This window comes from Mobula birostris, chromosome 10 (assembly GCF_030028105.1).
Source record: "Mobula birostris isolate sMobBir1 chromosome 10, sMobBir1.hap1, whole genome shotgun sequence".
In the NCBI taxonomy this organism is placed as follows: Eukaryota; Metazoa; Chordata; class Chondrichthyes; order Myliobatiformes; family Myliobatidae; genus Mobula; species Mobula birostris.
In genome coordinates, this window is record NC_092379.1 from 80,823,265 (window position 1) to 80,835,951 (window position 12,687).

Sequence of the window (12,687 nt, forward strand, 5' to 3'; positions counted from 1 at the left end):
AGAGGTTTCAAAATAAACAGTATCGAAAAAGAGAAACAGACCCTTCACTGCTGTCAAGACTAACTACAGCCCAAACATTCCAAAGACCCCTCTGTAAGTCTCCACTTATTTTGAAAACTGCTTTCAGATTGGTATGGTATTGATAATTTCTAATTATTGGAAAGAATTGATTTTCTAATAATATCCTATCAAAAAAGAAGATCAGCCGTGATTAAATGGAGGAGCAGATTCGATGGGCCAAGTGGCCAAGTTCTAATCCTACATCTTATGGACTAGTATCACCAATAGTTAGAACCTGCTACTCAGGAGACAGTGTGCCTTGCAGTGATGTCAAATTTGATTCACTGCATGATCAGTGGATATAGAGATGGATTATTTCCTAATCAGCCAAAATCTCCAGTTGTTGCAAGTTTGGGATGTCTCCCAACTGTTCTGGTGCTTCTGATCTGGAACCAGTGACAATGCCTCATTCTTTGTTAGACAGATATACAGCTGCTTCTACTTCTATACAATCAATCCTAAGTTCCAAAAAATAGAATTTCCTTGAGAAATATTGCTTTAAGAACCTCTGCTCTGCAGAAGATCCCAACTGTAAATGAAACCATAAGAAAATAGTGCAGGTCCCCAGCACAGTTCCAAGTATGCATTATTACAGAAATAAGTTCTTCTCTTAAAACCCACCTTTTAAGCATACATTTGAATATCTTTATAAAGCATACATCTTTATGGTAATGTAAAGACATAGACTGTATAATTAATATTTTCAATTTATATTAATTCTACAGCCACTTCTATTAATATAATGCATACTATTAGAGTCTAATGATCTCTGAAATGAGCTTAGGAAGAATTATAAATTATGTAAAATTGTGGATGGACCTGTGGAATTACAAGGCAACTACATGCATTTGAAAATTCTGATGTTCTAAACTGGGAAATGAATGAATTCGATTAGTGCCTTTTAACTTACCCAATTAGCCCAGCAAGGATTTAAGAAAGTTTTAAAAAATTATTTTGAATTATTATTGCTGTTGACTGTTATATTGGTTAATATATCAAATCATATTTATGATATTTTAGCAACTGTTAAGAAAGTAATGAGCTTTCATGTATAAATTAGCTTCTGTGCAACACTTAGGAAGTATGCAAAACAGCCTGTAACACTGCCCTGGTACAAAACAACCCACAGGCAGCTGTGGGTGATATAACACAGGAAAGAGAGATGGGGGTGAGATATGTTGGTTTTGATGATCATTATAATCTCCAGTAATATGCTATAATTATTTAATACATTTGATGGTAGTGGCTTGGCATGTGGTTTAACTGATTAGGAGTTTGAAAATATTTTATTCATCGATGGAAAATGAAAAGGTGTGAACAGCAACAGATCACTTCCTACAGTCTCACATTGGTCTCAGTTCAACCACTTGTCATAATCACAAATAATATAGCAACTCAGCATGATGCATTGTTTTATTGCTTTATGTTCTGCAAATTTTATTTTTTAAAATTGTTGCATTATGTAGATCTGATTTGCATTTTAAATATACTACTTTTAAATGGTTCATTTTGCTGATTTATCCAGAAACACATTCTTTGCCAAATGTTTAGAAACAACTGTGGGTATATTTTGGAAAATTACAGCCTTTAACATTGTACCTAAGGGATAGCTTTGCTTTTTCATATTGTGAAGACTAGAAATGTGCCATTATGGCTTCATGCAGTCTTTAATTTTGCTTTGAAACCTTATATGTAATTATGGTTTGCAGAGAGCACATTCTACATAAAAAGCTGAATAAAATTAACACTGTATTCATTGTAATTGCAAATGAAGACTGAGTGTCAATAATTAAGTTTCCTTCTTTTTATAGAACTTTCAGAAGTTATTCAATTTTTAGTCGATCTTATTGGAAGCTTAGTTATAAATAGGAATTATAACTTATTTCACAGCTGAATTATGAATCACCAGTATGGTTGAACATCAAACACTCCAAACAAATGCTGGAATTATTTGATGATTTTTTTTTTTTAGTTTGACATAGATTGGCTGTCTTTTTAAGGGTCATATTGTTTAAAGACAGCTTAGATTATCTTGGGCAAGACTATGGGGTGATCTGACTGGGGTGTGTAAAATATTAAAACTCTGTGATAAGCTATAAACAGACAATCAACATGGGGAATCAAACTGATGTACAGGCAGTCCTTGGTTCCTATCATTGTTCTGTTCCTCAGGAATGTACATTAGCCAATTTCACTGTAAAGCAGAAATGTTTATTTTCTATAACTTCCAATATCATATCATTCTAGATGCCATAGTTCTTAACTCTTACACTACCCATAATTAAACGAACAGAATTTTATGGAAAAGAGTACAGTTGACGTTTCAGGCCGAGACCCTCCTTCAGGACTGGAGAGAAAAAGAAGGAAAGAATACAGTCCTTAACAAACACCACAGTGCATATTATTATGATTATGATTATTACTAATTTGAAAGGTGCTAAAATGTATGGGAGTATTTAAATCAAATTTAACTTTCATAAATCAGGTCACCTGCAGCCTGGGGAGTCTCTATATAAACAAAGCTGGTCTGTTGAAATCCAGAAGTTTTTTTTCATTCAAAATCTGAGTAGATATTTCTATTCACTTTGTCAAAAGTGGTCAGCAAGGATATTAAGAATCTTGGTGAAAAGAGCGGCAAGGTAGATATATACATACTATATAAATAAGGGAAGTCTGCCTTGGGTTTGAATAACATACTCCTGTTTTGTATTCTCCAGATCATGACGTACGACTGACACAACAACCTGGTTGATGAGGAAGATATGCCTTGCTGTGGGAGGAGTCCGATATTGTAGAGCTGCAGATGATCAGGATGGGTTTAGGAAGAGCAATGTTGTCTGTATTGGTAGATCATGTAACGTTCAGGGGATATGGTTTTTAGACATAGGAGGGATATGAGGAAAAGATTTTCTTACACAGTGTGGTTATAATTTGGAAATTACTGCCAGTAAGGAAGGTGCAAAAGAGTCAGTCACAGGTTTCAAAAGGGAATTGGACAGGTGCTTCAGAAAAAAAAAGTAATTTGCAGGACTATGGGGAAAGGTATTGATTACAGACAGCATGGTTTTTATGGGCCATGTGGCTTCCGGTATCATAAACATTCTGTGAAGTTATCAATGATTCCTGATTCATTACAGCAACCCACTCAGGTTGGTCTATGGTTCTGATTGTTTCTGTATAAACACGTTTTGTTCATTGCTCTCAGTTTATTTTATTTCTTCTATTGATTACCTTGTGATTTTGACCTTTTGACCAGTAGTACATCAGAATATTTGGATTCACAGATGAGTGAGCTAGGATAACACAAGGGTATGACTTTCATGAGGGTATCTCATGGCTGTGAGAAGCAGAAAAAAGGGGGCTGAGCTCCTCAGGGTTGACCACAGTGGCATCCTGAGATGAGAAGGTTTTAAAGGGGTTAGAGTAAAACTCAGTTAGTATGAAATATTTGGGACTTCAGTGGTTCTGGATTAGCTGATGTTCCAGAGTATCGGATTTTTATTAATATTCAAACAGCCTTTTTAATTTACTTCATATTGAATATTATGTAGTAAAATCGGGTGAGTTTTTGTTGGTGTTTGGGAACCAAGGGTCTGGGGAGAGGGAACCCGGGAGTTTGGGCCTTGGTGAGAGGAGGGGAAACGCGGGAATTGGAGTCTGTTGAGCAGACGGAAACAGCAAACAAAAGCTGCTGACCCTGATTCCCAACTATTCGGAGCTCTGAATAGTCAGATAGCAGCTTATTGCTGTCTGACACTTAATTTAGTCAGTTTAAGTATGATAATTTGCTGGACTAACCAATAACTCAAAACATTGGAGTTGAATTTCCAAACTTTATACGAGTTACACCAGTGCATTCTGGAGGACTGAACAAAATGAGCAAAAGTTATCAGAAGATTTCAAACATAAGTGATCTATATCTAGAGTATACTGTATCTAAAATTTACATAACCGCTTTCTGTGATATGTAATGCAGCTTCAAGATTCAAAATAAGGCCCTGCACATAAAATTGTCTGTGGCATCAGGAAGGAGCTATGAGTGGATACTAGCTTGATGCTGGCTATTAGTAATGTAGATCTCCTATACGACATATGAACTTCAGACAACCTACCCATCACTGCTGCCCCACCAACCTAATACCCACCCAAGCTTGAAACTATTGACTTTCACCTACTCATCCACCAATATCCTAATTCAGTTCCCCTTCCACCTATTTACTGATCACCTGACAAGCAACAACAGCCTCTACTCTTTGATTGCCCCTTTGCTCTAGACCAGTGATTCGTCAAGTTCAAGCTTAATTGCCATTGAACCATCATAAAAACCCACAAATACAGCCAAATGTAGCAGAGTTACTCTAGGGCCAAGGTGAAAAACACACCACCAGCAGTCATACACAGCACAAAGCACATACTGTATAAGTTAACAGTAAAATACACTCATACAAAAAATATAGCTGAAGTCCCTAAGTTCAAGAGTGTTGAAGCAGTCTGCAGTAGAACACAATATATCTTGTTTTCTGCTGAGCAACCACTGAGGGCAGCACCAACTGTAGCATGAATGCTGTGCCACACTGCCTGTGGAGCGCCCAACTCTGGTACCTCCCCCTGATGGCTGCATTCAGGTGACACTGTGGTTGTGGCTTAGTCTTCATGGACCAAGGCCAGGCAGCTACCCCACCATCCACCCTGGCTGTTCTCCAATAAAACAATGAATTGGACTTTCAGCATTCTGCAACACCAATGCTCAATATAGTCTTGCATTCACAAGAAAAGTGACCAAGATGATCACTCACCGTTACAATGCACAGCTGCTTTGTGCACCCACCCTGATGTCCCTCTGATGCCGACATGCATCAGGGTCCAGACCAAGTCCAGCTCTTTCAGTTTCTCTACCAATGAGCAAATCGCTGATGGGGTAAACCAGCGGTACTTAAAATTCCTAATGCCCTGCAGTGTCTTGCAATGATGAGAATTATATTTAAAAAAGAGAATAACACCCTTAGATGACCCCGTATAAGCCATTGCGTCCAAGCACACTGCCACTTCACTAGAAAATTGCAGATTAATCCATCCCAATCCCACCCCACTGGCATCCAGCACTCATGTCTCTTTCTAATGCTTTCTCATTACTCCTGTCTCTTTGGGAACCACAGTTCTAAATTCTGCCTCTAAGGCTAATTCTGTAGTTCACTTGGCCTTGTGCAAGAGCACTACAGAAGTGACAAGTGGGGAAAATGAGGCACCAGTGTGATGTATACTCAGTGGCCACTATATTAGGTACACCCATACCCCTGCTCATGAATGCAAATACTGTATCTAATCGGCCAATCACATGGCAGCAACTCGATGCATAAAAGCATGCAGATTAAACATTGGAATGGGTAAGAAATGTGACCTAAGTGATCTTGACTGTGAATTGATTGTTGGTGCCAGGTGTGGAGGTTTGAGTATTTCAGAACCTGCTGATCTCCTGGGATTTTGACACAGAACAGTCTCTAAGGTTTACGGTGTGCTACAGCAACATAGTGGTTATTGTGATGCTGTTACAGCTTGGGGCATTGGAGTTCAGAGTTCAGTTCTGGTGTCCTCTGTAAGGAGTTTGTATGCCCTCCCTGTGAGCATGTGCATTTCCTCCAGGTGCCCTGGTTTCCATCCATAGTCTTTAAGATGTACCAGTTAGTAAGTTAATTGGTCAGTGTAAATTGTGCTGTGATTAGGTTAGGGTGAATGGGTGATTTGCTGGGTGTGTGGCATGTTGGGCTAGAAGAATCTAGTTCTGTGCTGTGTCTCTAAACAAATAAAATACAGAGAAGAGTGTGAAAAACAAAGGAACATCTAGTGAATGGCTGTCTGTGGGCAAGAACACTATGTTAATGAGAGAGGCCAGTTCACATTGGTCAGAAGGGGCTTGTCTGTTGTGGTTGGCAGCTCATCTAGGAGAATGAAAACTCTGATCTCAAACCTCTGCTGCCTTGCAGCAAAACCCACTCATGGTGATGGCTTTGGGACTAAACTACATGGAGAAGCCTGAAGCTGGAGTCTAACATTGAATTCAACACTAACTGGCTACTCCTGTGACACCTCTGGGGCCAAACTGCTTCGGTCTCTGCCGTTCCTTTGGATTCATCAGCTGCGTGGAGAGGGGGAGCCTGCTGCATGGGCAAAGGCTTGCTCTCAATATCATACTGTCCTGGCTTGCAAATCACGTAGAGAGCTAGGACGCAATATCAACGGTTGACCCCCAACCAATTAAGGGTCTCACATAGAGCCCTGAGATTTCATTAGTTTTGGTTACTTTGGCTAAGAAAGTAAGTACATAACATAAAGCTGTTAAAAATATACTCCACATATTCCATAGGTGGAAGGTTTACAATTGAGGAGAGAATGAGTAAACTGGGATTGTACTCGCCAGAGTTTAGAAGAATGAAAGTAGATATCTTTGTAATGTACAAAATTTTCTTTTAATGGTTTAACAAATCACATGTATGGTCAATTATTTCCACTAGCCAAGGGATCTAGGGCCAAGGGATAGGAGATGTGCTCATTCAAAGCAGATAGTAATACATTTCTAGACATTAAGAGAGTCAAGGGATATTGTGATTGTGCTGAAGAATTGAGCTGAGGTAGAAGATCAATCATGATTATGATGAATAGCAAGTGGGTTGAGGGGCTGGATGCTCTAGTTTTGCTCCTGTTTCTTATGCTTTCATGTATTTATAAACTGGAAAGAAGCATCCTCGAGACTATAATAATAATTTAACCTTTATATGTGATATGGTAATCCTCAAAAGTGAAATGGATGTTATTAATATTCAGAGAAATATTGCACTCTTAAGGATGTAGCTTCACAGGATGCTTATTACAAATGCTGTATTCATTACAAATGATGGTGAAATGATCGGACAAAGTCAGCATGGATTTGTGAAAGGAAAATCATGTCTGACGAATCTCATAGAATTTTTTGAAGATGTAACTAGTAGAGTGGATAGGGGAGAACCAGTGGATGTGGTATATTTGGATTTTCAAAAGGCTTTTGACAAGGTCCCACACAGGAGATTAGTGTGCAAACTTAAAGCACACGGTATTGGGGGTAAGGTATTGATGTGGATGGAGAGTTGGTCAGCAGACAGGAAGCAAAGAGTGGGAGTAAACGGGACCTTTTCAGAATGGCAGGCGGTGACTAGTGGGGTACCGCAAGGCTCAGTGCTGGGACCCCAGTTGTTTACAATATATATTAATTACTTGGATGAGGGAATTAAATGCAGCATCTCCAAGTTTGCGGATGACACGAAGCTGGGTGGCAGTGTTAGCTGTGAGGAGGATGCTAAGAGGATGCAGGGTGACTTGGATAGGTTGAGTGAGTGGGCAAATTCATGGCAGATGCAATTTAATGTGGATAAATGTGAAGTTATCCACTTTGGTGGCAAAAATAGGAAAACAGATTATTATCTGAATGGTGGCCGATTAGGAAAAGGGGAGGTGCAACGTGACCTGGGTGTCATTATACACCAGTCATTGAAAGTGGGCATGCAGGTACAGCAGGCGGTGAAAAAGGCAAATGGTATGCTGGCATTTATAGTGAGAGGATTCGAGTACAGGAGCAGGGAGGTACTACTGCAGTTGTACAAGGCCTTGGTGAGACCACACCTGGAGTATTGTGTGCAGTTTTGGTCCCCTAATCTGAGGAAAGACATCCTTGCCATAGAGGGAGTACAAAGAAGGTTCACCAGATTGATTCCTGGGATGGCAGGACTTTCATATAAAGAAAGACTGGATGAACTGGGCTTGTACTCACTGGAATTTAGAAGATTGAGGGGGGATCTGATTGAAACGTATAAGATCCTAAAGGGATTGGACAGGCTAGATGCAGGAAGATTGTTCCCGATGTTGGGGAAGTCCAGAACGAGGGGCCACAGTTTGAGGATAAAGGGGAAGCCTTTTAGGACCGAGATTAGGAAAAACTTCTTCACACAGAGAGTGGTGAATCTGTGGAATTCTCTGCCACAGGAAACAGTTGAGGCCAGTTCATTGGCTATATTTAAGAGGGAGTTAGATATGGCCCTTGTGGCTACGGGGGTCAGGGGGTATGGAGGGAAGGCTGGGGCGGGGTTCTGAGTTGGATGATCAGCCATGATCATAATGAATGGCAGTGCAGGCTCGAAGGGCCGAATGGCCTACTCCTGCACCTATTTTCTATGTTTCTATGTTTCTATTTGAAACATGGTAGTTCATTATTAATAATTGCTTTGTTATTATTGAACCTCATGACTTTGTCGCACTTATACTTTATAATTGGATGCAGTTCACTGCAATCACAGTAAAATTACTTATTTCTTGTGAAAAATATTCACACTTACAATGTTATTTTTGTTTTAGAACGATGGTTCCCAACCTGGGGTCCATGGACCCCTCAGTTAATGGTAGGGGTCCATGGCATAAAAATGTTGGGAACCTGGTCAAAAAAATTGAGTTTTCTATATTATGGTTCTATAAGCAGAATCTCTGTGTAACACTTAAATACTTTGCAAAAATAAAACAAACTGGGGAAATTTGTGAGAAACCTAGTGAAAAAAAGGTTGGAATGTTTTCATCTTGAATCATGTGCAAAGACTTCATCTGCACAGCTCTTAGTAATAGTTCTCTGCAGAGATTTTAATGCTACAGTATAGGGGCTTGAGTGACCCGAAGGTGGCTAGAGCAGGGATCCAAGTGAGGACTGGCAGGAAGTGGAGGGCAGAGGAAGCTGTTCAGGAGGCAGAGGTGAGGCTGCCTCACAGGAGGCTGGTGGGAGTGGTCACACGAGGCCGAGCTGGACTAGGATCCTTTCCAACTCCCCAAATGGACACCAGAGGAAAGGAAAGGCGTTGTCTAGTTCAGGAGGAGGTGAGAGCAGTAGTGGAGGAGATAAGAGCCTGCAAGGAGGTGGGAATGAAGCAACAGGGAGCTTGGACAAGATGGGAGAATGCGGTTGAGAGGAAAGTGACCTGGGCTGATCTTTGGAAAGTCGAACCACACTGCATCCAATTTCTCATCCAGGCAGTGGACGATGTGCTTCCAAGCCCATCAAACCTGCACACATGGGGTAAGGCACAGTCATTTGCATGCCCACTGTGCTCCAAGCGAGGAACCTTGGAGCACATCCTCAGCAGCTGTGCAAGGGCACTTGGTGAGGGACGGTACAGGTGGAGGAATGATCAGGTCCTGAAGACCATCGCTGAAGCCGTCAGTGCAGGAGTTGAGTGGGCAAAGCGGTCCCGATCCTCCAAGCAGACCATTGCCTTTGTCAGAGCTGGGGAGCAGACAATACCTGCCAAAAGAACATCTGCAGGCATTCTGACCTCTGCAAGGGACTGGCAGCTGTTGGTGGACCTCGAAGGGCAGCTGAAGTTCCCCAACCATACCGCAGCCACCACCCTGCGACCAGACATTGTACTAGTGTCTGAGTCTACTAAGCAAGTGGTGCTGCTGGAGCTGACAGTCCCATGGGAAGATAGCTTGGGGGAGGCCTTAGAAAGGAAGCTCTCCAAGTACGCAGGACTGGTCAGCAACTGTCAGCAGGCTGGATGGAGAGCGAGGTGTCTCCCAGTGTAGGTTGGTTGCAGGGGATTCAGAGCCCGTTCTTTAGTTAGAGCCTTCAGCATTTTGGGCATTGAGGGAGAGAGAAAGAGGAGAGCCATCCGCAGTACCACCGATGCGGCAGAGAGGGCCTCAAGATGGCTGTGGCTCAAAAGAGGGGAGCCATGGAGTCAGACATAGCTAGCCATCTGGACACAAGCTGGGGTCTGATCAGCCCCGGCTGGGTCACCTGGAGGAGGTTGTATGATGTTGAAAGACCGGAAACACCCGATGATTCCGGGAACATCACTGAAGATGTGTCCAGAAGCATCAATAGATGTATGTACACAGAATCACTTCATCATTGTTGTGTTAGCCATTAGAAAATATCACGGGAATTGCAATGAAACAGCACCTAGGACAGGGGCACAGCACTCTCCTTTGTTTCTGGGCAATCTCCCTCATGATTATCCAGCTTGATGAGCTTGCAATGCCACTGGCCCAAGCCAAGGGCTAATCAAGGGCTTATTTTTTGTGGCATTGTATACAAAGGATAAACTATATTGAGATGGTACAATCATTCCTAGTGAAAAAAATTCCATTGGTCAATGTAGAATTGTCTTGTACACACAGAATGTTACTGGATCTGCTGCTAGGCATGCAAAGGTGAATTATTTCTGATTGTTGGTAATCATCCAGAAATGACTTCCAGTGCATTTAACATCAGCAAATGCCTTTTCTGCTTAAATTGCTCACAAAAACATATGCTAATGTGTCTAATTTCTATACAATTTGACTGAGATGAAAGTATGTAATTTGAAGAATTAGTTTGTTCTATGCCTACTGTGATTAGAATCTCCAGTTCTATTTTTGGAGGAGTCACTGACAAGGTATTCTGTTGGTTTATAGTGAAACACTAATGCAATGGAATATGACAGACTCAACTAATTTTGTTTGCAACTGTGTAACCTGTACTTCCTGAGAATTTATTTTTAAAGTTTACTTAGGATTAGAAAATCTATCTTCTTTTCTCTGGTCAATTTTATTCATGTGCTCCAAAGCCTTGTAATATTAATTATCCCTAGGCTTTTACAGATATTAATATTATCATCTGGCTGTCCTTTTCTGGATGTTGCTACTGTGTTTGACTGAATTCTATTCTAGGAAATTTTTGTCCAGAAGGAGCCCTGGATCATGAGGGAGAGGTTGGACAGAATTTTGAAGCAATGCAAATTGAACTGCAGCTGTTAGCCCATATGTGTTTTTAATCCATTAATAATTGTGTCTATTATTTAACGTCTGTGCACCTCAGCATAAGCCCTTGACTATATCTTGAACAACAAACTGGAAGTTAAAATCTCTAACATATCTTTATCATAATAACTTGGATCATTATTTGATACAGTAAAAATACTTGTGGGATTGGAGCAGGCAGAGAATTTATGCCAATTTATTCATAGGATCTAAGGATGATTCATTCTAATCCAGAGACCTGATTTAGCAACTGAACTAATGTAGCTACTTAAACTGGTTGTTGGCATTGTGGCTGCTGAAGGTGCCTGTGTGATGGATATAAACAGCCATTATTTCTTTATTGTGTGCATGGAATTCAAGCGATATGACTCTATTATCTGAATTCATCTCAGTGTAACTGCACTCTACTCTGTACCTATATATATATATATATATATATATATATATGTGTGTATTTCACATCAGTAAAGCCCTTTGAACTGAAAGATTTTCACTATGTGAGAAATCAAAGGATATGGGATTAATGTCGGGAAGTGGCGCTGAGGTAAAAGATTAGCTGTGATTTAATTGAATGGTCAAGTCGATATAAAGGGTCACATGGCTTCCTGCTACTTCCATTTCTAAAGTACTTAGTGAATGATTACCCACTCACATTCAATTGCAAATAAATTGATGTGTTTAGAAATTGGATTTCACTTATTTTGGTTCATTTGTTGGTTGTTACATCGACTGTTAACGTAACAACCAACATTTGGGTCCAATGAAAAAAATCCTGAAGTTGGTCTGAAAGATTTTTGAAACATATTTGTCTCCTTTACATTGCAGATATATGTATTAGGGAACCATTCTGTTGGGGCCGCACTCAGCACAGCACAGCTGCAGACACTTTGCTATGTACATTTCAGAGTAGGTAAACAACCTTTAAAGACAGATTCCCCACAGCAGACTGACAGCAGCTTCTCACTTTATGTTTGCGATAGAGCAGAAAGAGGTATCAATGAATAGAAAGACTTCAGGGATCTGTTAAAAAGCACGAGAGTTTAAATCAATGTCACCCTGAATTTCTGAAGAGGGAGATAGTGATGGAGACTGAGAAATAGACAGATGGTCGTGTGTGCCAAGGGAGCAGGATCCCTAACAGAGTTGTCAATAGAGGGGCCTTTGATCTGAAACACACCACCGATGAACTACTCATGGGTATTACCTCATTCAATGCTCTCTACAAACCAAATGCTTTCATACACCACTGTCCAACACATCCCTCCACTAATATTCTACCCCTGCACTGCTGCTGGAGAGATTGAGCTTCTAAAGGAATGCTAAAGAAAAGATTAATCAATGCCTTTCATCATTCATGAGGAATAGGAGAGGCCTCAGGTTTGGGAAGGGAACTTCCCGTGGTGCCTGATACCAACTGAGGAGACCATCCTTTTCATATGGGCTGAGTAATCATTCAGGCTCAAACAATGGTAAAAGGAAGGGGGTTCACTATCCGCCTTCTGTCTTGTAATATTTCATAGAACATATAACTGTGCTGCAAAAGAACAGGCCCTTCTGCTCACTATGTCTACAGCAAACTTGATGCCAAATTAAACTAAATTACTTCTTCCTGTACACATCCTTCCATTCCCTTCGTCTTCATGTGTCTATCTTAAAGCCTCTGAAGTCCCACTATTGTATTTGCTTCCAGCACCACCCCTGCTAGCCCATTCCAGGAGCCAACCACTCTGTGTAAAAATCTTCCAGCACATCTCCATTAAACTTTCTCCCTCTCACCTTAACTACACATCAGCTAGTAGATGATATTTTGCGTTT